This window comes from Channa argus, unplaced genomic scaffold, assembly GCF_033026475.1.
Source record: "Channa argus isolate prfri unplaced genomic scaffold, Channa argus male v1.0 Contig119, whole genome shotgun sequence".
Taxonomy (NCBI): domain Eukaryota; kingdom Metazoa; phylum Chordata; class Actinopteri; order Anabantiformes; family Channidae; genus Channa; species Channa argus.
Genome location: NW_027125338.1, coordinates 1 through 27,769, shown reverse-complemented (window position 1 = coordinate 27,769; position 27,769 = coordinate 1). Strand labels below are relative to the sequence as shown.

Sequence of the window (27,769 nt, the reverse complement as noted above, 5' to 3'; positions counted from 1 at the left end):
TATGAGCATGGTCCCCATTAAGCTGAGAAAGTACCTATTGTGCACTAGGATTTTGGAAAGCCCCTTAGAGTCGACCTTGCACGATAATGTGTCGCTTTGTGGTTAGATGCTACCCTCTGAAAGTAATGCCCTACGTGGCTAAATTCTGTAGTGTAGTGGATATCACCTTGGCCTAACATGCATAAAGGTCCCTCGTTCGAAATCAGGCAGAAACCCTTTTGCTATCCATTATCATGTGCACAGTCAGTCTGGGTGGATTGCCTTGTAAAAGGGGTTGTCTCAGCTCTAACAATTAGAAAGGCAACACTTTTGGTTTTAGTACTACAAAGTTAGCTATATATAGCTGAGCTATTTCGGCACAACAACCGATGATTTCTTCTGGCCATCATTTGCAAATGCAAGCCTCCTCAACCAAGCCAAAGACGTATTGCGGGAAATTTCAACTGTCCGGGACAAAGGCAAAAAGACTCTTCCCGTCAGGGAATCGAACCCCGGTCTTCCACGTGACAGGCGGAGATACTGTCCACTATACTAACGAGGACTGGAAAAGCACTGCTCGTTTGCAGTCTCGCCGGAGTAGTCGCTGTACAAAGGCTGTGTGCCTTTGACTGAGCGGACCATTACTGGCTAAAGTTGCAATTGTCGTCGTTCAATTTCAGTTTTGAGTACCTGTTGAGGAGTTCCTTTCCTGCAATTGCATGCCCTCTTCTTGGTGCACGCGATATGGCAAACAGCATGTGCAAATTGGTCAAAGAAATCGAAAAGGGCAAGCAGCAAGTGCAAATTGGTCAAAGAAATCGAAAAGGGTTATGCGAGATTACAGAAGAAAGTTAAGAACCAATTTCTAAACAGCCTCAGCTTGGACAAAGCCACAACATACTATTAATTGAAATAGAGACTTTCTCCCATGAAAAATAGCTGCACTTGCAGCAGCAGCCCTAGGATGTCCATTACAACAGGCGGAGATACTGTCCACTATACTAATGAGGACTGGAACAGCACTGCCCCCGGCCATGCCCCTGGTGTAATTACGCCGTTCTGATGCCATTACTTTTAATCGCTCAAGGTTGGACAAAAAAGCATCACTTGTCAAATTACGCCCCTACGTTCTCCGGCAATCTGCATTTGAAAAGGAACGTTACCTACGGGCCTGAATATGAAAGCCTGCTTTTGCCTGTTAGATCTTTTGCAGTCACTCCAGATTAGTCGCCAAAAAAAGGCTGTGTCTTTAACAGAGCGGACAATTACTGGCTAAAGTTGCAATGGTCGTTATTCAATTTCAGTTTTGAGTATCTGTTGACTACAATTGCGCGCCCTCTTCTTGTTGGACGCGATATGGCAAACAGCATGTGCAAATTGGTCAAAGAAATCAAAAAGGGTTTTGCGAGACTACAGAAGATTGTTAAGAACCAATTTCTAAACAGCCTTTGTTTCTCCCATGAAAAACAGCTGCACTGAAGCAGCAGCCCTAGGATGTCAATTACCACAGCTTCAATCCCCTCTCCACGCTACACTGGCTTAGCATTGGACCGATCAGCCTCCACATATGAGCATGGTCCCCATTAAGCTGACAAAGTACCTATTGTGCACTAGGATTTTGGAAAGCCCCTTAGAGTCGACCTTGCACGATAATGTGTCGCTTTGTGGTTAGATGCTACCCTCTGAAAGTAATACCCTACGTGGCTAAATTCTGTAGTGTAGTGGATATCACCTTGGCCTAACATGCATAAAGGTCCCTCGTTCGAAATCAGGCAGAAACCCTTTTGCTAACCATTATCATGTGCACAGTCAGTCTGGGTGGATTGCCTTGTAAAAGGGGTTGTCTCAGCTCTAACAATTAGAAAGGCAACACTTTTAGTTTTAGTACTACAAAGTTCGATAAAGATCCTTTCATCCTAAAACCCCTGAGGAGTTAACTTCCACGACCGTGTTATTCTTCTTGCTGGGAAGCTACGCTCTGAAGTAGCTCGTCAAAGTCGCCGATTTCTGTGGTGTAGCGGTTATCAAGTTCGCCTCACAGGTGAAAGGTCCCTGGCCTGAAACCAGGCAGAAACACAATTGTTGTTATTTTAAGATGACATTCACACTCAAGCTGTGTCAGTGGGTTGACTAAGTTCTTACACATGCTTGCAATGGTCGTCGTTCAATTTCAGTTTTGAGTTACCTGTTGAGGAGTTCCTTTCCTGCAATTGCATGCCCTCTTCTTGGTGCACGCGATATGGCAAACAGCATGTGCAAATTGGTCAAAGAAATTGAAAAGGGTTATGCGAGACTACAGAAGAAAGTTAAGAACCAATTTGTAAACAGCCTCAGTTTGGACAAAGCCACCACATACTATTAATCGAAATAGAGACTTTCTCCAATGAAAAATAGCTGCACTTGCAGAAGCAGCCCTAGGATGTCAATTACAACAGGCGGAGATCCTGTCCACTATACTAACGAGGACTGGAACAGCACTGGCCCCGGCCATGCCCCTGGTGTAGTTACGCCGTTCTGATGCCATTAGTTTTACTCGCACAAGGTTGGATAAAAATGCATCACTTGTCAAATTACGCCCCTACGTTCTCCGGCAATCTGCAATTGAAAAGGAACGTTACCTACGGGCCTGAATGTGAAAGCCTGCTTTTGCCTACGCTCTGAAGTAGCCCGTCAAAGTCGCCGGTATCTGTGGTGTAGCGGTTATCAAGTTCGCCTCACACGTGAAAGGTCCCTAGCCTGAAATCAGGCAGAAACACAATTGTTGTTATTTTAAGATGACATTCACACTCAAGCTGTGTCAGTGGGTTGACTAAGTTCTTACACATGCTTGCTCCGTAAAACAACCTGAAATCACAGAATGGCACACATAGAGACTACCTTCCGAACCGTCTTAAGTACAAAAACAAAAGTTTAGGGGCCTCTTGGCATCGTAAGCCGGACAGAGGTGGTGTAATGCCGAAACCCGGGATCGAACCAGGGACCTTCAGATCTTCAGTCTAACGCTCTCCCAACTGAGCTATTTCGGCACAACAACCGATGACTTCTTCTGGCCATCATTTGCAAATGCAAGCCTCCTCAACCAAGCCAAAGACGTATTGCGGGAAATTTCAACTGTCCGGGACAAAGGCAAAAAGACTCTTCCCGTCGGGGAATCGAACCCCGGTCTTCCACGTGACAGGCGGAGATACTGTCCACTATACTAACGAGGACTGGAAAAGCACTGCTCGTTTGCAGTCTCGCCAGAGTAGTCGCTGTACAAAGGCTGTGTGCCTTTGACTGAGCGGACCATTACTGGCTAAAGTTGCAATTGTCGTCGTTCAATTTCAGTTTTGAGTACCTGTTGAGGAGTTCCTTTCCTGCAATTGCATGCCCTCTTCTTGGTGCACGCGATATGGCAAACAGCATGTGCAAATTGGTCAAAGAAATCGAAAAGGGCAAGCAGCAAGTGCAAATTGGTCAAAGAAATCGAAAAGGGTTATGCGAGACTACAGAAGAAAGTTAAGAACCAATTTCTAAATAGCCTCACTTTGGACAAAGCCACCACATACTATTAATCGAAATAGAGACTTTCTCCCATGAAAAATAGCTGCACTTGCAGCAGCAGCCCTAGGATGTCAATTACAACAGGCGGAGATACTGTCCACTATACTAACGAGGACTGGAACAGCACTGCCCCCGGCTATGCCCCTGGTGTAGTTACGCCGTTCTGATGCCATTACTTTTACTCGCTCAAGGTTGGACAAAAATGAATCAATTGTCAATTTACGCTCCTACGTTCTCCGTCAATCTGCATTTGAAAAGGAACGTTACCTACGGGCCTGAATGTGAAAACCTGCTTTTGCCTGTTAGATCTTTTGCAGTCACTCCTGAGTAGTCGCCGCAAAAAGGCTGTGTCTTTGACAGAGCGGACGATTACTGGCTAAAGTTGCAATGGTCGTTATTCAATTTCAGTTTTGAGTATCTGTTGACTACAATTGCGCGCCCTCTTCTTGTTGGACGCGATATGGCAAACAGCATGTGCAAATTGGTCAAAGAAATCAAAAAGGGTTTTGCGAGACTACAGAAGATTGTTAAGAACCAATTTCTAAACAGCCTTTGTTTCTCCCATGAAAAACAGCTGCACTGAAGAAGCAGCCCTAGGATGTCAATTACCACAGCTTCAATCCCCTCTCCACGCTACACTGGCTTAGCATTGGACCGATCAGCCTCCACATATGAGCATGGTCCCCATTAAGCTGAGAAAGTACCTATTGTGCACTAGGATTTTGGAAAGCCCCTTAGAGTCGACCTTGCACGATAATGTGTCGCTTTGTGGTTAGATGCTACCCTCTGAAAGTAATACCCTACGTGGCTAAATTCTGTAGTGCAGTGGATATCACCTTGGCCTAACATGCATAAAGATCCCTCGTTCGAAATTAGGCAGAAACCCTTTTGCTATCCATTATCATGTGCACAGTCAGTCTGGGTGGATTGCCTTGTAAAAGGGGTTGTCTCAGCTCTAACAATTAGAAAGGCAACACTTTTGGTTTTAGTACTACAAAGTTCGATAAAGATCCTTTCATCCCAAAACCCCTGAAGAGTAAACTTCCACGACCGTGGTATTCTTCTTGCTGGGAAGCTCACTCTGAAGTAGCTCGTCAAAGTCGCCGATTTCTGTGGTGTAGCGGTTATCAAGTTCGCCTCACACGTGAAAGGTCCCTGGCCTGAAACCAGGCAGAAACACAATTGTTGTTATTTTAAGATGACATTCACACTCAAGCTGTGTTAGTGGGTTAACTAAGTTCTTACACATGCTTGCAATGGTCGTCGTTCAATTTCAGTTTTGAGTTACCTGTTGAGGAGTTCCTTTCCTGCAATTGCATGCCCTCTTCTTAATGCACGCGATATGGCAAACAGCATGTGCAAATTGGTCAAAGAAATCGAAAAGGGTTATGCGAGACTACAGAAGAAAGTTAAGAACCAATTTCTAAACAGCCTCAGTTTGGACAAAGCCACCACATACTATTAATCGAAATAGAGACTTTCTCCAATGAAAAATAGCTGCACTTGCAGCAGCAGCCCTAGGATTTCAATTACAACAGGCGGAGATCCTGTCCACTATACTAACGAGGACTGGAACAGCACTGGGCCCGGCCATGCCCCTGGTGTAGTTACGCTGTTCTGATGCCATTACTTTTAATCGCTCAAGGTTGGACAAAAAGGCATCACTTGTCAAATTACGCCCCTACGTTCTCCGGCAATCTGCATTTGAAAAGGAACGTTACCTACGGGCCTGAATGTGAAAGCCTGCTTTTGCCTACGCTCTGAAGTAGCTCGTCAAAGTCGCCGGTATCTGTGGTGTAGCGGTTATCAAGTTTGCCTCACACGTGAAAGGTCCCTGGCCTGAAATCAGGCAGAAACACAATTGTTGTTATTTTAAGATGACATTTACACTCAAGCTGTGTCAGTGGGTTGACTAAGTTCTTACACATGCTTGCTCCGTAAAACAACCTGAAATCACAGAATGGCACACATAGAGACTACCTTCCAAACCGTCTTAAGTACAAAAACAAAAGGTTAGGGGACTCTTGGCATCGTACGCAAGACAGAGGTGGTGTAATGCCGAAACCCGGGATCGAACCAGGGACCTTTAGATCTTCAGTCTAACGCTCTCCCAACTGAGCTATTTCGGCACAACAACCGATGACTTCTTCTGGCCATCATTTGCAAATGCAAGCCTCCTCAACCAAGCCAAAGACATATTGCGGGAAATTTCAACTGTCCGGGACAAAGGCAAAAAGACTCTCCCCGTCGGGGAATCGAACCCCGGTCTTCCGCGTGACAGGCGGAGATACTGTCCACTATACTAACGAGGACTGGAAAAGCACTGCTCGTTTGCAGTCACGCCAGAGTAGTCGCTGGACAAAGGCTGTGTGCCTTTGACTGAGCGGACCATTACTGGCTAAAGTTGCAATGGTCGTCGTTCAATTTCAGTTTTGAGTACCTGTTGAGGAGTTCCTTTCCTGCAATTGCATGCCCTCTTCTTGGTGCACGCGATATGGCAAACAGCATGTGCAAATTGGTCAAAGAAATCGAAAAGGGCAAGCAGCAAGTGCAAATTGGTCAAAGAAATCGAAAAGGGTTATGCGAGACTACAGAAGAAAGTTAAGAACCAATTTCTAAACAGCCTCAGTTTGGACAAAGCCACCACATACTATTAATCGAAATAGAGACTTTCTCCCATGAAAAATAGCTGCACTTGCAGCAGCAGCCCTAGGATGTCAATTACAACAGGCGGAGATACTGTCCACTATACTAACGAGGACTGGAACACCACTGGCCCCGGCCATGCCCCTGGTGTAGTTACGCCGTTCTGATGCCATTACTTTTACTCGCTCAAGGTTGGACAAAAATGAATCAATTGTCAAATTACGCTCCTACGTTCTCCGTCAATCTGCATTTGAAAAGGAACGTTACCTACGGGCCTGAATGTGAAAACCTGCTTTTGCCTGTTAGATCTTTTGCAGTCACTCCAGAGTAGTCGCCGAAAAAAGGCTGTGTCTTTGACAGAGCGGACGATTACTGGCTAAAGTTGCAATGGTCGTTATTCCATTTCAGTTTTGAGTATCTGTTGACTACAATTGCGCGCCCTCTTCTTGTTGGACGCGATATGGCAAACAGCATGTGCAAATTGGTCAAAGAAATCAAAAAGGGTTTTGCGAGACTACAGAAGATTGTTAAGAACCAATTTCTAAACAGCCTTTGTTTCTCCCATGAAAAACAGCTGCACTGAAGCAGCACCCCTAGGATGTCAATTACCACAGCTTCAATCCCCTCTCCACGCTACACTGGCTTAGCATTGGACCGATCAGCCTCCACATATGAGCATGGTCCCCATTAAGCTGAGAAAGTACCTATTTTGCACTAGGATTTTGGAAAGCCCCTTAGAGTCGACCTTGCACGATAATGTGTCGCTTTGTGGTTAGATGCTACCCTCTGAAAGTAATACCCTACGTGGCTAAATTCTGTAGTGTAGTGGATATCACCTTGGCCTAACATGCATAAATGTCCCTCGTTCGAAATCAGGCAGAAACCCTTTTGCTATCCATTATCATGTGCACAGTCAGTCTGGGTGGATTGCCTTGTAAAAGGGGTTGTCTCAGCTCTAACAATTAGAAAGGCAACACTTTTGGTTTTAGTACTACAAAGTTCGATAAAGATCCTTTCATCCCAAAACCCCTGAGGAGTAAACTTCCACGACCGTGGTATTCTTGTTGCTGGGAAGCTACGCTCTGAAGTAGCTCGTCAAAGTCGCTGATTTCTGTGGTGTAGCGGTTATCAAGTTCGCCTCACACGTGAAAGGTCCCTGGCCTGAAACCAGGCAGAAACACAATTGTTGTTATTTTAAGATGACATTCACACTCAAGCTGTGTCAGTGGGTTGACTAAGTTCTTACACATGCTTGCAATGGTCGTCGTTCAATTTCAGTTTTGAGTTACCTGTTGAGGAGTTCCTTTCCTGCAATTGCATGCCCTCTTCTTGGTGCACGCAATATGGTAAACAGCATGTGCAAATTGGTCAAAGAAATCGAAAAGGGTTATGCGAGACTACAGAAGAAAGTTAAGAACCAATTTCTAAACAGCCTCAGTTTGGACAAAGCCACCACATACTATTAATCGAAATAGAGACTTTCTCCAATGAAAAATAGCTGCACTTGCAGCAGCAGCCCTAGGATGTCAATTACAACAGGCGGAGATCCTGTCCACTATACTAACGAGGACTGGAACAGCACTGGGCCCGGCCATGCCCCTGGTGTAGTTACGCTGTTCTGATGCCATTACTTTTAATCGCTCAAGGTTGGACAAAAAGGCATCACTTGTCAAATTACGCCCCTACGTTCTCCGGCAATCTGCATTTGAAAAGGAACGTTACCTACGGGCCTGAATGTGAAAGCCTGCTTTTGCCTACGCTCTGAAGTAGCTCGTCAAAGTCGCCGGTATCTGTGGTGTAGCGGTTATTAAGTTTGCCTAACACGTGAAAGGTCCCTGGCCTGAAATCAGGCAGAAACACAATTGTTGTTATTTTAAGATGACATTTACACTCAAGCTGTGTCAGTGGGTTGACTAAGTTCTTACACATGCTTGCTCCGTAAAACAACCTGAAATCACAGAATGGCACACATAGAGACTACCTTCCAAACCGTCTTAAGTACAAAAACAAAAGGTTAGGGGACTCTTGGCATCGTACGCAAGACAGAGGTGGTGTAATGCCGAAGCCCGGGATCGAACCAGGGACCTTTAGATCTTCAGTCTAACGCTCTCCCAACTGAGCTATTTTGGCACAACACCCGATGACTTCTTCTGGCCATCATTTGGAAATGCAAGCCTCCTCAACCAAGCCGAAGACGTATTGCGGGAAATTTCAACTGTCCGGGACAAAGGCAAAAAGACTCTCCCCGTCGGGGAATCGAACCCCGGTCTTCCGCGTGACAGGCGGAGATACTGTCCACTATACTAACGAGGACTGGAAAAGCACTGCTCGTTTGCAGTCACGCCAGAGTAGTCGCTGGACAAAGGCTGTGTGCCTTTGACTGAGCGGACCATTACTGGCTAAAGTTGCAATGGTCGTCGTTCAATTTCAGTTTTGAGTACCTGTTGAGGAGTTCCTTTCCTGCAATTGCATGCCCTCTTCTTGGTGCACGCGATATGGCAAACAGCATGTGCAAATTGGGCAAAGAAATCGAAAAGGGCAAGCAGCAAGTGCAAATTGGTCAAAGAAATCGAAAAGGGTTATGCGAGACTACAGAAGAAAGTTAAGAACCAATTTCTAAACAGCCTCGGTTTGGACAAAGCCACCACATACTATTAATCGAAATAGAGACTTTCTCCCATGAAAAATAGCTGCACTTGCAGCAACAGCCCTAGGATGTCAATTACAAAAGGCGGAGATACTGTCCACTATACTAACGAGGACTGGAACAGCACTGCCCCCGGCCATGCCCCTGTTGTAGTTACGCCGTTCTGATGCCATTACTTTTACTCGCTCAAGGTTGGACAAAAATGAATCAATTGTCAATTTACGCTCCTACGTTCTCCGTCAATCTGCATTTGAAAAGGAACGTTACCTACGGGCCTGAATGTGAAAACCTGCTTTTGCCTGTTAGATCTTTTGCAGTCACTCCAGAGTAGTCGCCGAAAAAAGGCTGTGTCTTTGACAGAGCGGACGATTACTGGGTAAAGTTGCAATGGTCGTTATTCAATTTCAGTTTTCAGTATCTGTTGACTACAATTGCGCGCCCTCTTCTTGTTGGACGCGATATGGCAAACAGCATGTGCAAATTGGTCAAAGAAATCAAAAAGGGTTTTGCGAGACTACAGAAGATTGTTAAGAACCAATTTCTAAACAGCCTTTGTTTCTCCCATGAAAAACAGCTGCACTGAAGAAGCAGCCCTAGGATGTCAATTACCACAGCTTCAATCCCCTCTCCACGCTACACTGGCTTAGCATTGGACCGATCAGCCTCCACATATGAGCATGGTCCCCATTAAGCTGAGAAAGTACCTATTGTGCACTAGGATTTTGGAAAGCCCCTTAGAGTCGACCTTGCACGATAATGTGTCGCTTTGTGGTTAGATGCTACCCTCTGAAAGTAATGCCCTACGTGGCTAAATTCTGTAGTGTAGTGGATATCACCTTGGCCTAACATGCATAAAGGTCCCTCGTTCGAAATCAGGCAGAAACCCTTTTGCTATCCATTATCATGTGCACAGTCAGTCTGGGTGGATTGCCTTGTAAAAGGGGTTGTCTCAGCTCTAACAATTAGAAAGGCAACACTTTTGGTTTTAGTACTACAAAGTTCGATAAAGATCCTTTCATCCCAAAACCCCTGAGGAGTAAACTTCCACGACCGTGGTATTCTTCTTGCTGGGAAGCTACGCTCTGAAGTAGCTCGTCAAAGTCGCCGATTTCTGTGGTGTAGCGGTTATCAAGTTCGCCTCACACGTGAAAGGTCCCTGGCCTGAAACCAGGCAGAAACACAATTGTTGTTATTTAAAGATGACATTAACACTCAAGCTGTGTCAGTGGGTTGACTAAGTTCTTACACATGCTTGCAATGGTCGTCGTTCAATTTCAGTTTTGAGTTACCTGTTGAGGAGTTCCTTTCCTGCAATTGCATGCCCTCTTCTTGGTGCACGCGATATGGCAAACAGCATGTGCAAATTGGTCAAAGAAATTGAAAAGGGTTATGCGAGACTACAGAAGAAAGTTAAGAACCAATTTGTAAACAGCCTCAGTTTGGACAAAGCCACCACATACTATTAATCGAAATAGAAACTTTCTCCAATGAAAAATAGCTGCACTTGCAGAAGCAGCCCTAGGATGTCAATTACAACAGGCGGAGATCCTGTCCACTATACTAACGAGGACTGGAACAGCACTGGCCCCGGCCATGCCCCTGGTGTAGTTACGCCGTTCTGATGCCATTAGTTTTACTCGCACAAGGTTGGATAAAAATGCATCACTTGTCAAATTACGCCCCTACGTTCTCCGGCAATCTGCAATTGAAAAGGAACGTTACCTACGGGCCTGATAGTGAAAGCCTGCTTTTGCCTACGCTCTGAAGTAGCCCGTCAAAGTCGCCGGTATCTGTGGTGTAGCGGTTATCAAGTTCGCCTCACACGTGAAAGGTCCCTAGCCTGAAATCAGGCAGAAACACAATTGTTGTTATTTTAAGATGACATTCACACTCAAGCTGTGTCAGTGGGTTGACTAAGTTCTTACACATGCTTGCTCCGTAAAACAACCTGAAATCACAGAATGGCACACATAGAGACTACCTTCCAAACCGTCTTAAGTACAAAAACAAAAGGTTAGGGGCCTCTTGGCATCGTAAGCCGGACAGAGGTGGTGTAATGCCGAAACACGGGATCGAACCAGGGACCTTCAGATCTTCAGTCTAACGCTCTCCCAACTGAGCTATTTCGGCACAACAACCGATGACTTCTTCTGGCCATCATTTGCAAATGCAAGCCTCCTCAACCAAGCCAAAGACGTATTGCGGGAAATTTCAACTGTCCGGGACAAAGGCAAAAAGACTCTTCCCGTCGGGGAATCGAACCCCGGTCTTCCGCGTGACAGGCGGAGATACTGTCCACTATACTAACGAGGACTGGAAAAGCACTGCTCGTTTGCAGTCACGCCAGAGTAGTCGCTGGACAAAGGCTGTGTGCCTTTGACTGAGCGGACCATTACTGGCTAAAGTTGCAATGGTCGTCGTTCAATTTCAGTTTTGAGTACCTGTTGAGGAGTTCCTTTCCTGCAATTGCATGCCCTCTTCTTGGTGCACGCGATATGGCAAACAGCATGTGCAAATTGGGCAAAGAAATCGAAAAGGGCAAGCAGCAAGTGCAAATTGGTCAAAGAAATCGAAAAGGGTTATGCGAGACTACAGAAGAAAGTTAAGAACCAATTTCTAAACAGCCTCGGTTTGGACAAAGCCACCACATACTATTAATCGAAATAGAGACTTTCTCCCGTGAAAAATAGCTGCACTTGCAGCAGCAGCCCTAGGATGTCAATTACAAAAGGCGGAGATACTGTCCACTATACTAACGAGGACTGGAACAGCACTGCCCCCGGCCATGCCCCTGTTGTAGTTACGCCGTTCTGATGCCATTACTTTTACTCGCTCAAGGTTGGACAAAAATGAATCAATTGTCAAATTACGCTCCTACGTTCTCCGTCAATCTGCATTTGAAAAGGAACGTTACCTACGGGCCTGAATGTGAAAACCTGCTTTTGCCTGTTAGATCTTTTGCAGTCACTCCAGAGTAGTCGCCGAAAAAAGGCTGTGTCTTTGACAGAGCGGACGATTACTGGCTAAAGTTGCAATGGTCGTTATTCCATTTCAGTTTTGAGTATCTGTTGACTACAATTGCGCGCCCTCTTCTTGTTGGACGCGATATGGCAAACAGCATGTGCAAATTGGTCAAAGAAATCAAAAAGGGTTTTGCGAGACTACAGAAGATTGTTAAGAACCAATTTCTAAACAGCCTTTGTTTCTCCCATGAAAAACAGCTGCACTGAAGAAGCAGCCCTAGGATGTCAATTACCACAGCTTCAATCCCCTCTCCACGCTACACTGGCTTAGCATTGGACCGATCAGCCTCCACATATGAGCATGGTCCCCATTAAGCTGAGAAAGTACCTATTGTGCACTAGGATTTTGGAAAGCCCCTTAGAGTCGACCTTGCACGATAATGTGTCGCTTTGTGGTTAGATGCTACCCTCTGAAAGTAATGCCCTACGTGGCTAAATTCTGTAGTGTAGTGGATATCACCTTGGCCTAACATGCATAAAGGTCCCTCGTTCGAAATCAGGCAGAAACCCTTTTGCTATCCATTATCATGTGCACAGTCAGTCTGGGTGGATTGCCTTGTAAAAGGGGTTGTCTCAGCTCTAACAATTAGAAAGGCAACACTTTTGGTTTTAGTACTACAAAGTTAGCTATATATAGCTGAGCTATTTCGGCACAACAACCGATGACTTCTTCTGGCCATCATTTGCAAATGCAAGCCTCCTCAACCAAGCCAAAGACGTATTGCGGGAAATTTCAACTGTCCGGGACAAAGGCAAAAAGACTCTTCCCGTCAGGGAATCGAACCCCGGTCTTCCACGTGACAGGCGGAGATACTGTCCACTATACTAACGAGGACTGGAAAAGCACTGCTCGTTTGCAGTCTCGCCGGAGTAGTCGCTGTACAAAGGCTGTGTGCCTTTGACTGAGCGGACCATTACTGGCTAAAGTTGCAATTGTCGTCGTTCAATTTCAGTTTTGAGTACCTGTTGAGGAGTTCCTTTCCTGCAATTGCATGCCCTCTTCTTGGTGCACGCGATATGGCAAACAGCATGTGCAAATTGGTCAAAGAAATCGAAAAGGGCAAGTAGCAAGTGCAAATTGGTCAAAGAAATCGAAAAGGGTTATGCGAGATTACAGAAGAAAGTTAAGAACCAATTTCTAAACAGCCTCAGCTTGGACAAAGCCACAACATACTATTAATTGAAATAGAGACTTTCTCCCATGAAAAATAGCTGCACTTGCAGCAGCAGCCCTAGGATGTCCATTACAACAGGCGGAGATACTGTCCACTATACTAATGAGGACTGGAACAGCACTGCCCCCGGCCATGCCCCTGGTGTAATTACGCCGTTCTGATGCCATTACTTTTAATCGCTCAAGGTTGGACAAAAAAGCATCACTTGTCAAATTACGCCCCTACGTTCTCCGGCAATCTGCATTTGAAAAGGAACGTTACCTACGGGCCTGAATATGAAAGCCTGCTTTTGCCTGTTAGATCTTTTGCAGTCACTCCAGATTAGTCGCCAAAAAAAGGCTGTGTCTTTAACAGAGCGGACAATTACTGGCTAAAGTTGCAATGGTCGTTATTCAATTTCAGTTTTGAGTATCTGTTGACTACAATTGCGCGCCCTCTTCTTGTTGGACGCGATATGGCAAACAGCATGTGCAAATTGGTCAAAGAAATCAAAAAGGGTTTTGCGAGACTACAGAAGATTGTTAAGAACCAATTTCTAAACAGCCTTTGTTTCTCCCATGAAAAACAGCTGCACTGAAGCAGCAGCCCTAGGATGTCAATTACCACAGCTTCAATCCCCTCTCCACGCTACACTGGCTTAGCATTGGACCGATCAGCCTCCACATATGAGCATGGTCCCCATTAAGCTGACAAAGTACCTATTGTGCACTAGGATTTTGGAAAGCCCCTTAGAGTCGACCTTGCACGATAATGTGTCGCTTTGTGGTTAGATGCTACCCTCTGAAAGTAATACCCTACGTGGCTAAATTCTGTAGTGTAGTGGATATCACCTTGGCCTAACATGCATAAAGGTCCCTCGTTCGAAATCAGGCAGAAACCCTTTTGCTAACCATTATCATGTGCACAGTCAGTCTGGGTGGATTGCCTTGTAAAAGGGGTTGTCTCAGCTCTAACAATTAGAAAGGCAACACTTTTAGTTTTAGTACTACAAAGTTCGATAAAGATCCTTTCATCCCAAAACCCCTGAGGAGTTAACTTCCACGACCGTGTTATTCTTCTTGCTGGGAAGCTACGCTCTGAAGTAGCTCGTCAAAGTCGCCGATTTCTGTGGTGTAGCGGTTATCAAGTTCGCCTCACAGGTGAAAGGTCCCTGGCCTGAAACCAGGCAGAAACACAATTGTTGTTATTTTAAGATGACATTCACACTCAAGCTGTGTCAGTGGGTTGACTAAGTTCTTACACATGCTTGCAATGGTCGTCGTTCAATTTCAGTTTTGAGTTACCTGTTGAGGAGTTCCTTTCCTGCAATTGCATGCCCTCTTCTTGGTGCACGCGATATGGCAAACAGCATGTGCAAATTGGTCAAAGAAATTGAAAAGGGTTATGCGAGACTACAGAAGAAAGTTAAGAACCAATTTGTAAACAGCCTCAGTTTGGACAAAGCCACCACATACTATTAATCGAAATAGAGACTTTCTCCAATGAAAAATAGCTGCACTTGCAGAAGCAGCCCTAGGATGTCAATTACAACAGGCGGAGATCCTGTCCACTATACTAACGAGGACTGGAACAGCACTGGCCCCGGCCATGCCCCTGGTGTAGTTACGCCGTTCTGATGCCATTAGTTTTACTCGCACAAGGTTGGATAAAAATGCATCACTTGTCAAATTACGCCCCTACGTTCTCCGGCAATCTGCAATTGAAAAGGAACGTTACCTACGGGCCTGATAGTGAAAGCCTGCTTTTGCCTACGCTCTGAAGTAGCCCGTCAAAGTCGCCGGTATCTGTGGTGTAGCGGTTATCAAGTTCGCCTCACACGTGAATGGTCCCTAGCCTGAAATCAGGCAGAAACACAATTGTTGTTATTTTAAGATGACATTCACACTCAAGCTGTGTCAGTGGGTTGACTAAGTTCTTACACATGCTTGCTCCGTAAAACAACCTGAAATCACAGAATGGCACACATAGAGACTACCTTCCGAACCGTCTTAAGTACAAAAACAAAAGTTTAGGGGCCTCTTGGCATCGTAAGCCGGACAGAGGTGGTGTAATGCCGAAACCCGGGATCGAACCAGGGACCTTCAGATCTTCAGTCTAACGCTCTCCCAACTGAGCTATTTCGGCACAACAACCGATGACTTCTTCTGGCCATCATTTGCAAATGCAAGCCTCCTCAACCAAGCCAAAGACGTATTGCGGGAAATTTCAACTGTCCGGGACAAAGGCAAAAAGACTCTTCCCGTCGGGGAATCGAACCCCGGTCTTCCACGTGACAGGCGGAGATACTGTCCACTATACTAACGAGGACTGGAAAAGCACTGCTCGTTTGCAGTCTCGCCAGAGTAGTCGCTGTACAAAGGCTGTGTGCCTTTGACTGAGCGGACCATTACTGGCTAAAGTTGCAATTGTCGTCGTTCAATTTCAGTTTTGAGTACCTGTTGAGGAGTTCCTTTCCTGCAATTGCATGCCCTCTTCTTGGTGCACGCGATATGGCAAACAGCATGTGCAAATTGGTCAAAGAAATCGAAAAGGGCAAGCAGCAAGTGCAAATTGGTCAAAGAAATCGAAAAGGGTTATGCGAGACTACAGAAGAAAGTTAAGAACCAATTTCTAAATAGCCTCACTTTGGACAAAGCCACCACATACTATTAATCGAAATAGAGACTTTCTCCCATGAAAAATAGCTGCACTTGCAGCAGCAGCCCTAGGATGTCAATTACAACAGGCGGAGATACTGTCCACTATACTAACGAGGACTGGAACAGCACTGCCCCCGGCTATGCCCCTGGTGTAGTTACGCCGTTCTGATGCCATTACTTTTACTCGCTCAAGGTTGGACAAAAATGAATCAATTGTCAATTTACGCTCCTACGTTCTCCGTCAATCTGCATTTGAAAAGGAACGTTACCTACGGGCCTGAATGTGAAAACCTGCTTTTGCCTGTTAGATCTTTTGCAGTCACTCCAGAGTAGTCGCCGCAAAAAGGCTGTGTCTTTGACAGAGCGGACGATTACTGGCTAAAGTTGCAATGGTCGTTATTCAATTTCAGTTTTGAGTATCTGTTGACTACAATTGCGCGCCCTCTTCTTGTTGGACGCGATATGGCAAACAGCATGTGCAAATTGGTCAAAGAAATCAAAAAGGGTTTTGCGAGACTACAGAAGATTGTTAAGAACCAATTTCTAAACAGCCTTTGTTTCTCCCATGAAAAACAGCTGCACTGAAGAAGCAGCCCTAGGATGTCAATTACCACAGCTTCAATCCCCTCTCCACGCTACACTGGCTTAGCATTGGACCGATCAGCCTCCACATATGAGCATGGTCCCCATTAAGCTGAGAAAGTACCTATTGTGCACTAGGATTTTGGAAAGCCCCTTAGAGTCGACCTTGCACGATAATGTGTCGCTTTGTGGTTAGATGCTACCCTCTGAAAGTAATACCCTACGTGGCTAAATTCTGTAGTGCAGTGGATATCACCTTGGCCTAACATGCATAAAGATCCCTCGTTCGAAATTAGGCAGAAACCCTTTTGCTATCCATTATCATGTGCACAGTCAGTCTGGGTGGATTGCCTTGTAAAAGGGGTTGTCTCAGCTCTAACAATTAGAAAGGCAACACTTTTGGTTTTAGTACTACAAAGTTCGATAAAGATCCTTTCATCCCAAAACCCCTGAAGAGTAAACTTCCACGACCGTGGTATTCTTCTTGCTGGGAAGCTCACTCTGAAGTAGCTCGTCAAAGTCGCCGATTTCTGTGGTGTAGCGGTTATCAAGTTCGCCTCACACGTGAAAGGTCCCTGGCCTGAAACCAGGCAGAAACACAATTGTTGTTATTTTAAGATGACATTCACACTCAAGCTGTGTTAGTGGGTTAACTAAGTTCTTACACATGCTTGCAATGGTCGTCGTTCAATTTCAGTTTTGAGTTACCTGTTGAGGAGTTCCTTTCCTGCAATTGCATGCCCTCTTCTTAATGCACGCGATATGGCAAACAGCATGTGCAAATTGGTCAAAGAAATCGAAAAGGGTTATGCGAGACTACAGAAGAAAGTTAAGAACCAATTTCTAAACAGCCTCAGTTTGGACAAAGCCACCACATACTATTAATCGAAATAGAGACTTTCTCCAATGAAAAATAGCTGCACTTGCAGCAGCAGCCCTAGGATGTCAATTACAACAGGCGGAGATCCTGTCCACTATACTAACGAGGACTGGAACAGCACTGGGCCCGGCCATGCCCCTGGTGTAGTTACGCTGTTCTGATGCCATTACTTTTAATCGCTCAAGGTTGGACAAAAAGGCATCACTTGTCAAATTACGCCCCTACGTTCTCCGGCAATCTGCATTTGAAAAGGAACGTTACCTACGGGCCTGAATGTGAAAGCCTGCTTTTGCCTACGCTCTGAAGTAGCTCGTCAAAGTCGCCGGTATCTGTGGTGTAGCGGTTATCAAGTTTGCCTCACACGTGAAAGGTCCCTGGCCTGAAATCAGGCAGAAACACAATTGTTGTTATTTTAAGATGACATTTACACTCAAGCTGTGTCAGTGGGTTGACTAAGTTCTTACACATGCTTGCTCCGTAAAACAACCTGAAATCACAGAATGGCACACATAGAGACTACCTTCCAAACCGTCTTAAGTACAAAAACAAAAGGTTAGGGGACCCTTGGCATCGTACGCAAGACAGAGGTGGTGTAATGCCGAAACCCGGGATCGAACCAGGGACCTTTAGATCTTCAGTCTAACGCTCTCCCAACTGAGCTATTTCGGCACAACAACCGATGACTTCTTCTGGCCATCATTTGCAAATGCAAGCCTCCTCAACCAAGCCAAAGACATATTGCGGGAAATTTCAACTGTCCGGGACAAAGGCAAAAAGACTCTCCCCATCGGGGAATCGAACCCCGGTCTTCCGCGTGACAGGCGGAGATACTGTCCACTATACTAACGAGGACTGGAAAAGCACTGCTCGTTTGCAGTCACGCCAGAGTAGTCGCTGGACAAAGGCTGTGTGCCTTTGACTGAGCGGACCATTACTGGCTAAAGTTGCAATGGTCGTCGTTCAATTTCAGTTTTGAGTACCTGTTGAGGAGTTCCTTTCCTGCAATTGCATGCCCTCTTCTTGGTGCACGCGATATGGCAAACAGCATGTGCAAATTGGTCAAAGAAATCGAAAAGGGCAAGCAGCAAGTGCAAATTGGTCAAAGAAATCGAAAAGGGTTATGCGAGACTACAGAAGAAAGTTAAGAACCAATTTCTAAACAGCCTCAGTTTGGACAAAGCCACCACATACTATTAATCGAAATAGAGACTTTCTCCCATGAAAAATAGCTGCACTTGCAGCAGCAGCCCTAGGATGTCAATTACAACAGGCGGAGATACTGTCCACTATACTAACGAGGACTGGAACACCACTGGCCCCGGCCATGCCCCTGGTGTAGTTACGCCGTTCTGATGCCATTACTTTTACTCGCTCAAGGTTGGACAAAAATGAATCAATTGTCAAATTACGCTCCTACGTTCTCCGTCAATCTGCATTTGAAAAGGAACGTTACCTACGGGCCTGAATGTGAAAACCTGCTTTTGCCTGTTAGATCTTTTGCAGTCACTCCAGAGTAGTCGCCGAAAAAAGGCTGTGTCTTTGACAGAGCGGACGATTACTGGCTAAAGTTGCAATGGTCGTTATTCAATTTCAGTTTTGAGTATCTGTTGACTACAATTGCGCGCCCTCTTCTTGTTGGACGCGATATGGCAAACAGCATGTGCAAATTGGTCAAAGAAATCAAAAAGGGTTTTGCGAGACTACAGAAGATTGTTAAGAACCAATTTCTAAACAGCCTTTGTTTCTCCCATGAAAAACAGCTGCACTGAAGCAGCACCCCTAGGATGTCAATTACCACAGCTTCAATCCCCTCTCCACGCTACACTGGCTTAGCATTGGACCGATCAGCCTCCACATATGAGCATGGTCCCCATTAAGCTGAGAAAGTACCTATTTTGCACTAGGATTTTGGAAAGCCCCTTAGAGTCGACCTTGCACGATAATGTGTCGCTTTGTGGTTAGATGCTACCCTCTGAAAGTAATACCCTACGTGGCTAAATTCTGTAGTGTAGTGGATATCACCTTGGCCTAACATGCATAAATGTCCCTCGTTCGAAATCAGGCAGAAACCCTTTTGCTATCCATTATCATGTGCACAGTCAGTCTGGGTGGATTGCCTTGTAAAAGGGGTTGTCTCAGCTCTAACAATTAGAAAGGCAACACTTTTGGTTTTAGTACTACAAAGTTCGATAAAGATCCTTTCATCCCAAAACCCCTGAGGAGTAAACTTCCACGACCGTGGTATTCTTGTTGCTGGGAAGCTACGCTCTGAAGTAGCTCGTCAAAGTCGCTGATTTCTGTGGTGTAGCGGTTATCAAGTTCGCCTCACACGTGAAAGGTCCCTGGCCTGAAACCAGGCAGAAACACAATTGTTGTTATTTTAAGATGACATTCACACTCAAGCTGTGTCAGTGGGTTGACTAAGTTCTTACACATGCTTGCAATGGTCGTCGTTCAATTTCAGTTTTGAGTTACCTGTTGAGGAGTTCCTTTCCTGCAATTGCATGCCCTCTTCTTGGTGCACGCAATATGGTAAACAGCATGTGCAAATTGGTCAAAGAAATCGAAAAGGGTTATGCGAGACTACAGAAGAAAGTTAAGAACCAATTTCTAAACAGCCTCAGTTTGGACAAAGCCACCACATACTATTAATCGAAATAGAGACTTTCTCCAATGAAAAATAGCTGCACTTGCAGCAGCAGCCCTAGGATGTCAATTACAACAGGCGGAGATCCTGTCCACTATACTAACGAGGACTGGAACAGCACTGGGCCCGGCCATGCCCCTGGTGTAGTTACGCTGTTCTGATGCCATTACTTTTAATCGCTCAAGGTTGGACAAAAAGGCATCACTTGTCAAATTACGCCCCTACGTTCTCCGGCAATCTGCATTTGAAAAGGAACGTTACCTACGGGCCTGAATGTGAAAGCCTGCTTTTGCCTACGCTCTGAAGTAGCTCGTCAAAGTCGCCGGTATCTGTGGTGTAGCGGTTATCAAGTTTGCCTAACACGTGAAAGGTCCCTGGCCTGAAATCAGGCAGAAACACAATTGTTGTTATTTTAAGATGACATTTACACTCAAGCTGTGTCAGTGGGTTGACTAAGTTCTTACACATGCTTGCTCCGTAAAACAACCTGAAATCACAGAATGGCACACATAGAGACTACCTTCCAAACCGTCTTAAGTACAAAAACAAAAGGTTAGGGGACTCTTGGCATCGTACGCAAGACAGAGGTGGTGTAATGCCGAAGCCCGGGATCGAACCAGGGACCTTTAGATCTTCAGTCTAACGCTCTCCCAACTGAGCTATTTTGGCACAACACCCGATGACTTCTTCTGGCCATCATTTGGAAATGCAAGCCTCCTCAACCAAGCCGAAGACGTATTGCGGGAAATTTCAACTGTCCGGGACAAAGGCAAAAAGACTCTCCCCGTCGGGGAATCGAACCCCGGTCTTCCGCGTGACAGGCGGAGATACTGTCCACTATACTAACGAGGACTGGAAAAGCACTGCTCGTTTGCAGTCACGCCAGAGTAGTCGCTGGACAAAGGCTGTGTGCCTTTGACTGAGCGGACCATTACTGGCTAAAGTTGCAATGGTCGTCGTTCAATTTCAGTTTTGAGTACCTGTTGAGGAGTTCCTTTCCTGCAATTGCATGCCCTCTTCTTGGTGCACGCGATATGGCAAACAGCATGTGCAAATTGGGCAAAGAAATCGAAAAGGGCAAGCAGCAAGTGCAAATTGGTCAAAGAAATCGAAAAGGGTTATGCGAGACTACAGAAGAAAGTTAAGAACCAATTTCTAAACAGCCTCGGTTTGGACAAAGCCACCACATACTATTAATCGAAATAGAGACTTTCTCCCATGAAAAATAGCTGCACTTGCAGCAACAGCCCTAGGATGTCAATTACAAAAGGCGGAGATACTGTCCACTATACTAACGAGGACTGGAACAGCACTGCCCCCGGCCATGCCCCTGTTGTAGTTACGCCGTTCTGATGCCATTACTTTTACTCGCTCAAGGTTGGACAAAAAAGCATCACTTGTCAAATTACGCCCCTACGTTCTCCGGCAATCTGCATTTGAAAAGGAACGTTACCTACGGGCCTGAATGTGAAAGCCTGCTTTTGCCTGTTAGATCTTTTGCATTCACTCCAGAGTAGTCGCCGAAAAAAGGCTGTGTCTTTGACAGAGCGGACGATTACTGGCTAAAGTTGCAATGGTCGTTATTCAATTTCAGTTTTGAGTACCTGTTGAGGAGTTCCTTTCCTGCAATTGGATGCCCTATTATTGGTGCACGCAATATGGCAAACAGCATGTGCAAATTGGTCAAAGAAATCGAAAAGGGCAAGTAGCAAGTGCAAATTGGTCAAAGAAATCGAAAAGGGTTATGCGAGATTACAGAAGAAAGTTAAGAACCAATTTCTAAACAGCCTCAGCTTGGACAAAGCCACAACATACTATTAATTGAAATAGAGACTTTCTCCCATGAAAAATAGCTGCACTTGCAGCAGCAGCCCTAGGATGTCCATTACAACAGGCGGAGATACTGTCCACTATACTAATGAGGACTGGAACAGCACTGCCCCCGGCCATGCCCCTGGTGTAATTACGCCGTTCTGATGCCATTACTTTTACTCGCTCAAGGTTGGACAAAAAAGCATCACTTGTCAAATTACGCCCCTACGTTCTCCGGCAATCTGCATTTGAAAAGGAACGTTACCTACGGGCCTGAATGTGAAAACCTGCTTTTGCCTGTTAGATCTTTTGCAGTCACTCCAGAGTAGTCGCCGAAAAAAGGCTGTGTCTTTGACAGAGCGGACGATTACTGGCTAAAGTTGCAATGGTCGTTATTCAATTTCAGTTTTCAGTATCTGTTGACTACAATTGCGCGCCCTCTTCTTGTTGGACGCGATATGGCAAACAGCATGTGCAAATTGGTCAAAGAAATCAAAAAGGGTTTTGCGAGACTACAGAAGATTGTTAAGAACCAATTTCTAAACAGCCTTTGTTTCTCCCATGAAAAACAGCTGCACTGAAGAAGCAGCCCTAGGATGTCAATTACCACAGCTTCAATCCCCTCTCCACGCTACACTGGCTTAGCATTGGACCGATCAGCCTCCACATATGAGCATGGTCCCCATTAAGCTGAGAAAGTACCTATTGTGCACTAGGATTTTGGAAAGCCCCTTAGAGTCGACCTTGCACGATAATGTGTCGCTTTGTGGTTAGATGCTACCCTCTGAAAGTAATGCCCTACGTGGCTAAATTCTGTAGTGTAGTGGATATCACCTTGGCCTAACATGCATAAAGGTCCCTCGTTCGAAATCAGGCAGAAACCCTTTTGCTATCCATTATCATGTGCACAGTCAGTCTGGGTGGATTGCCTTGTAAAAGGGGTTGTCTCAGCTCTAACAATTAGAAAGGCAACACTTTTGGTTTTAGTACTACAAAGTTCGATAAAGATCCTTTCATCCCAAAACCCCTGAGGAGTAAACTTCCACGACCGTGGTATTCTTCTTGCTGGGAAGCTACGCTCTGAAGTAGCTCGTCAAAGTCGCCGATTTCTGTGGTGTAGCGGTTATCAAGTTCGCCTCACACGTGAAAGGTCCCTGGCCTGAAACCAGGCAGAAACACAATTGTTGTTATTTAAAGATGACATTAACACTCAAGCTGTGTCAGTGGGTTGACTAAGTTCTTACACATGCTTGCAATGGTCGTCGTTCAATTTCAGTTTTGAGTTACCTGTTGAGGAGTTCCTTTCCTGCAATTGCATGCCCTCTTCTTGGTGCACGCGATATGGCAAACAGCATGTGCAAATTGGTCAAAGAAATTGAAAAGGGTTATGCGAGACTACAGAAGAAAGTTAAGAACCAATTTGTAAACAGCCTCAGTTTGGACAAAGCCACCACATACTATTAATCGAAATAGAAACTTTCTCCAATGAAAAATAGCTGCACTTGCAGAAGCAGCCCTAGGATGTCAATTACAACAGGCGGAGATCCTGTCCACTATACTAACGAGGACTGGAACAGCACTGGCCCCGGCCATGCCCCTGGTGTAGTTACGCCGTTCTGATGCCATTAGTTTTACTCGCACAAGGTTGGATAAAAATGCATCACTTGTCAAATTACGCCCCTACGTTCTCCGGCAATCTGCAATTGAAAAGGAACGTTACCTACGGGCCTGATAGTGAAAGCCTGCTTTTGCCTACGCTCTGAAGTAGCCCGTCAAAGTCGCCGGTATCTGTGGTGTAGCGGTTATCAAGTTCGCCTCACACGTGAAAGGTCCCTAGCCTGAAATCAGGCAGAAACACAATTGTTGTTATTTTAAGATGACATTCACACTCAAGCTGTGTCAGTGGGTTGACTAAGTTCTTACACATGCTTGCTCCGTAAAACAACCTGAAATCACAGAATGGCACACATAGAGACTACCTTCCGAACCGTCTTAAGTACAAAAACAAAAGTTTAGGGGCCTCTTGGCATCGAAAGCCGGACAGAGGTGGTGTAATGCCGAAACACGGGATCGAACCAGGGATCTTCAGATCTTCAGTCTAACGCTCTCCCAACTGAGCTATTTCGGCACAACAACCGATGACTTCTTCTGGCCATCATTTGCAAATGCAAGCCTCCTCAACCAAGCCAAAGACGTATTGCGGGAAATTTCAACTGTCCGGGACAAAGGCAAAAAGACTCTCCCCGTCGGGGAATCGAACCCCGGTCTTCCGCGTGACAGGCGGAGATACTGTCCACTATACTAACGAGGACTGGAAAAGCACTGCTCGTTTGCAGTCACGGCAGAGTAGTCGCTGGACAAAGGCTGTGTGCCTTTGACTGAGCGGACCATTACTGGCTAAAGTTGCAATGGTCGTCGTTCAATTTCAGTTTTGAGTACCTGTTGAGGAGTTCCTTTCCTGCAATTGCATGCCCTCTTCTTGGTGCACGCGATATGGCAAACAGCATGTGCAAATTGGGCAAAGAAATCGAAAAGGGCAAGCAGCAAGTGCAAATTGGTCAAAGAAATCGAAAAGGGTTATGCGAGACTACAGAAGAAAGTTAAGAACCAATTTCTAAACAGCCTCGGTTTGGACAAAGCCACCACATACTATTAATCGAAATAGAGACTTTCTCCCATGAAAAATAGCTGCACTTGCAGCAACAGCCCTAGGATGTCAATTACAAAAGGCGGAGATACTGTCCACTATACTAACGAGGACTGGAACAGCACTGCCCCCGGCCATGCCCCTGTTGTAGTTACGCCGTTCTGATGCCATTACTTTTACTCGCTCAAGGTTGGACAAAAATGAATCAATTGTCAATTTACGCTCCTACGTTCTCCGTCAATCTGCATTTGAAAAGGAACGTTACCTACGGGCCTGAATGTGAAAACCTGCTTTTGCCTGTTAGATCTTTTGCAGTCACTCCAGAGTAGTCGCCGAAAAAAGGCTGTGTCTTTGACAGAGCGGACGATTACTGGCTAAAGTTGCAATGGTCGTTATTCAATTTCAGTTTTCAGTATCTGTTGACTACAATTGCGCGCCCTCTTCTTGTTGGACGCGATATGGCAAACAGCATGTGCAAATTGGTCAAAGAAATCAAAAAGGGTTTTGCGAGACTACAGAAGATTGTTAAGAACCAATTTCTAAACAGCCTTTGTTTCTCCCATGAAAAACAGCTGCACTGAAGAAGCAGCCCTAGGATGTCAATTACCACAGCTTCAATCCCCTCTCCACGCTACACTGGCTTAGCATTGGACCGATCAGCCTCCACATATGAGCATGGTCCCCATTAAGCTGAGAAAGTACCTATTGTGCACTAGGATTTTGGAAAGCCCCTTAGAGTCGACCTTGCACGATAATGTGTCGCTTTGTGGTTAGATGCTACCCTCTGAAAGTAATGCCCTACGTGGCTAAATTCTGTAGTGTAGTGGATATCACCTTGGCCTAACATGCATAAAGGTCCCTCGTTCGAAATCAGGCAGAAACCCTTTTGCTATCCATTATCATGTGCACAGTCAGTCTGGGTGGATTGCCTTGTAAAAGGGGTTGTCTCAGCTCTAACAATTAGAAAGGCAACACTTTTGGTTTTAGTACTACAAAGTTCGATAAAGATCCTTTCATCCCAAAACCCCTGAGGAGTAAACTTCCACGACCGTGGTATTCTTCTTGCTGGGAAGCTACGCTCTGAAGTAGCTCGTCAAAGTCGCCGATTTCTGTGGTGTAGCGGTTATCAAGTTCGCCTCACACGTGAAAGGTCCCTGGCCTGAAACCAGGCAGAAACACAATTGTTGTTATTTAAAGATGACATTAACACTCAAGCTGTGTCAGTGGGTTGACTAAGTTCTTACACATGCTTGCAATGGTCGTCGTTCAATTTCAGTTTTGAGTTACCTGTTGAGGAGTTCCTTTCCTGCAATTGCATGCCCTCTTCTTGGTGCACGCGATATGGCAAACAGCATGTGCAAATTGGTCAAAGAAATTGAAAAGGGTTATGCGAGACTACAGAAGAAAGTTAAGAACCAATTTGTAAACAGCCTCAGTTTGGACAAAGCCACCACATACTATTAATCGAAATAGAAACTTTCTCCAATGAAAAATAGCTGCACTTGCAGAAGCAGCCCTAGGATGTCAATTACAACAGGCGGAGATCCTGTCCACTATACTAACGAGGACTGGAACAGCACTGGCCCCGGCCATGCCCCTGGTGTAGTTACGCCGTTCTGATGCCATTAGTTTTACTCGCACAAGGTTGGATAAAAATGCATCACTTGTCAAATTACGCCCCTACGTTCTCCGGCAATCTGCAATTGAAAAGGAACGTTACCTACGGGCCTGATAGTGAAAGCCTGCTTTTGCCTACGCTCTGAAGTAGCCCGTCAAAGTCGCCGGTATCTGTGGTGTAGCGGTTATCAAGTTCGCCTCACACGTGAAAGGTCCCTAGCCTGAAATCAGGCAGAAACACAATTGTTGTTATTTTAAGATGACATTCACACTCAAGCTGTGTCAGTGGGTTGACTAAGTTCTTACACATGCTTGCTCCGTAAAACAACCTGAAATCACAGAATGGCACACATAGAGACTACCTTCCGAACCGTCTTAAGTACAAAAACAAAAGTTTAGGGGCCTCTTGGCATCGTAAGCCGGACAGAGGTGGTGTAATGCCGAAACACGGGATCGAACCAGGGACCTTCAGATCTTCAGTCTAACGCTCTCCCAACTGAGCTATTTCGGCACAACAACCGATGACTTCTTCTGGCCATCATTTGCAAATGCAAGCCTCCTCAACCAAGCCAAAGACGTATTGCGGGAAATTTCAACTGTCCGGGACAAAGGCAAAAAGACTCTTCCCGTCGGGGAATCGAACCCCGGTCTTCCGCGTGACAGGCGGAGATACTGTCCACTATACTAACGAGGACTGGAAAAGCACTGCTCGTTTGCAGTCACGCCAGAGTAGTCGCTGGACAAAGGCTGTGTGCCTTTGACTGAGCGGACCATTACTGGCTAAAGTTGCAATGGTCGTCGTTCAATTTCAGTTTTGAGTACCTGTTGAGGAGTTCCTTTCCTGCAATTGCATGCCCTCTTCTTGGTGCACGCGATATGGCAAACAGCATGTGCAAATTGGGCAAAGAAATCGAAAAGGGCAAGCAGCAAGTGCAAATTGGTCAAAGAAATCGAAAAGGGTTATGCGAGACTACAGAAGAAAGTTAAGAACCAATTTCTAAACAGCCTCGGTTTGGACAAAGCCACCACATACTATTAATCGAAATAGAGACTTTCTCCCATGAAAAATAGCTGCACTTGCAGCAGCAGCCCTAGGATGTCAATTACAAAAGGCGGAGATACTGTCCACTATACTAACGAGGACTGGAACAGCACTGCCCCCGGCCATGCCCCTGTTGTAGTTACGCCGTTCTGATGCCATTACTTTTACTCGCTCAAGGTTGGACAAAAATGAATCAATTGTCAAATTACGCTCCTACGTTCTCCGTCAATCTGCATTTGAAAAGGAACGTTACCTACGGGCCTGAATGTGAAAACCTGCTTTTGCCTGTTAGATCTTTTGCAGTCACTCCAGAGTAGTCGCCGAAAAAAGGCTGTGTCTTTGACAGAGCGGACGATTACTGGCTAAAGTTGCAATGGTCGTTATTCCATTTCAGTTTTGAGTATCTGTTGACTACAATTGCGCGCCCTCTTCTTGTTGGACGCGATATGGCAAACAGCATGTGCAAATTGGTCAAAGAAATCAAAAAGGGTTTTGCGAGACTACAGAAGATTGTTAAGAACCAATTTCTAAACAGCCTTTGTTTCTCCCATGAAAAACAGCTGCACTGAAGAAGCAGCCCTAGGATGTCAATTACCACAGCTTCAATCCCCTCTCCACGCTACACTGGCTTAGCATTGGACCGATCAGCCTCCACATATGAGCATGGTCCCCATTAAGCTGAGAAAGTACCTATTGTGCACTAGGATTTTGGAAAGCCCCTTAGAGTCGACCTTGCACGATAATGTGTCGCTTTGTGGTTAGATGCTACCCTCTGAAAGTAATGCCCTACGTGGCTAAATTCTGTAGTGTAGTGGATATCACCTTGGCCTAACATGCATAAAGGTCCCTCGTTCGAAATCAGGCAGAAACCCTTTTGCTATCCATTATCA

The 27,769-nt window shown here is 45.5% G+C and overlaps 11 non-coding genes across 11 annotated transcripts; all 11 read right to left on the bottom strand.

The window, feature by feature from the left end:
- Positions 1-2,932: 2,932 nt before the first annotated feature.
- trnaf-gaa (transfer RNA phenylalanine (anticodon GAA)) lies at positions 2,933-3,005 on the bottom strand. Its single transcript has one exon. It is a non-coding gene; the product is annotated as a tRNA-Phe (tRNA).
- A 2,573-nt stretch (positions 3,006-5,578) lies between these two features.
- trnaf-gaa (transfer RNA phenylalanine (anticodon GAA)) lies at positions 5,579-5,651 on the bottom strand. The gene has a single exon. It is a non-coding gene; the product is annotated as a tRNA-Phe (tRNA).
- A 111-nt stretch (positions 5,652-5,762) lies between these two features.
- trnad-guc (transfer RNA aspartic acid (anticodon GUC)) lies at positions 5,763-5,834 on the bottom strand. The gene has a single exon. It is a non-coding gene; the product is annotated as a tRNA-Asp (tRNA).
- A 2,391-nt stretch (positions 5,835-8,225) lies between these two features.
- trnaf-gaa (transfer RNA phenylalanine (anticodon GAA)) lies at positions 8,226-8,298 on the bottom strand. Its single transcript has one exon. It is a non-coding gene; the product is annotated as a tRNA-Phe (tRNA).
- Positions 8,299-8,409: 111 nt separating this feature from the next.
- On the bottom strand, positions 8,410-8,481 carry trnad-guc (transfer RNA aspartic acid (anticodon GUC)). Its single transcript has one exon. It is a non-coding gene; the product is annotated as a tRNA-Asp (tRNA).
- A 6,583-nt stretch (positions 8,482-15,064) lies between these two features.
- Positions 15,065-15,137, bottom strand: trnaf-gaa (transfer RNA phenylalanine (anticodon GAA)). The gene has a single exon. It is a non-coding gene; the product is annotated as a tRNA-Phe (tRNA).
- A 2,573-nt stretch (positions 15,138-17,710) lies between these two features.
- trnaf-gaa (transfer RNA phenylalanine (anticodon GAA)) lies at positions 17,711-17,783 on the bottom strand. The gene has a single exon. It is a non-coding gene; the product is annotated as a tRNA-Phe (tRNA).
- Positions 17,784-17,894: 111 nt separating this feature from the next.
- trnad-guc (transfer RNA aspartic acid (anticodon GUC)) lies at positions 17,895-17,966 on the bottom strand. Its single transcript has one exon. It is a non-coding gene; the product is annotated as a tRNA-Asp (tRNA).
- Positions 17,967-20,357: 2,391 nt separating this feature from the next.
- trnaf-gaa (transfer RNA phenylalanine (anticodon GAA)) lies at positions 20,358-20,430 on the bottom strand. The gene has a single exon. It is a non-coding gene; the product is annotated as a tRNA-Phe (tRNA).
- A 111-nt stretch (positions 20,431-20,541) lies between these two features.
- On the bottom strand, positions 20,542-20,613 carry trnad-guc (transfer RNA aspartic acid (anticodon GUC)). The gene has a single exon. It is a non-coding gene; the product is annotated as a tRNA-Asp (tRNA).
- Positions 20,614-23,812: 3,199 nt separating this feature from the next.
- On the bottom strand, positions 23,813-23,884 carry trnad-guc (transfer RNA aspartic acid (anticodon GUC)). Its single transcript has one exon. It is a non-coding gene; the product is annotated as a tRNA-Asp (tRNA).
- Positions 23,885-27,769: the final 3,885 nt, after the last annotated feature.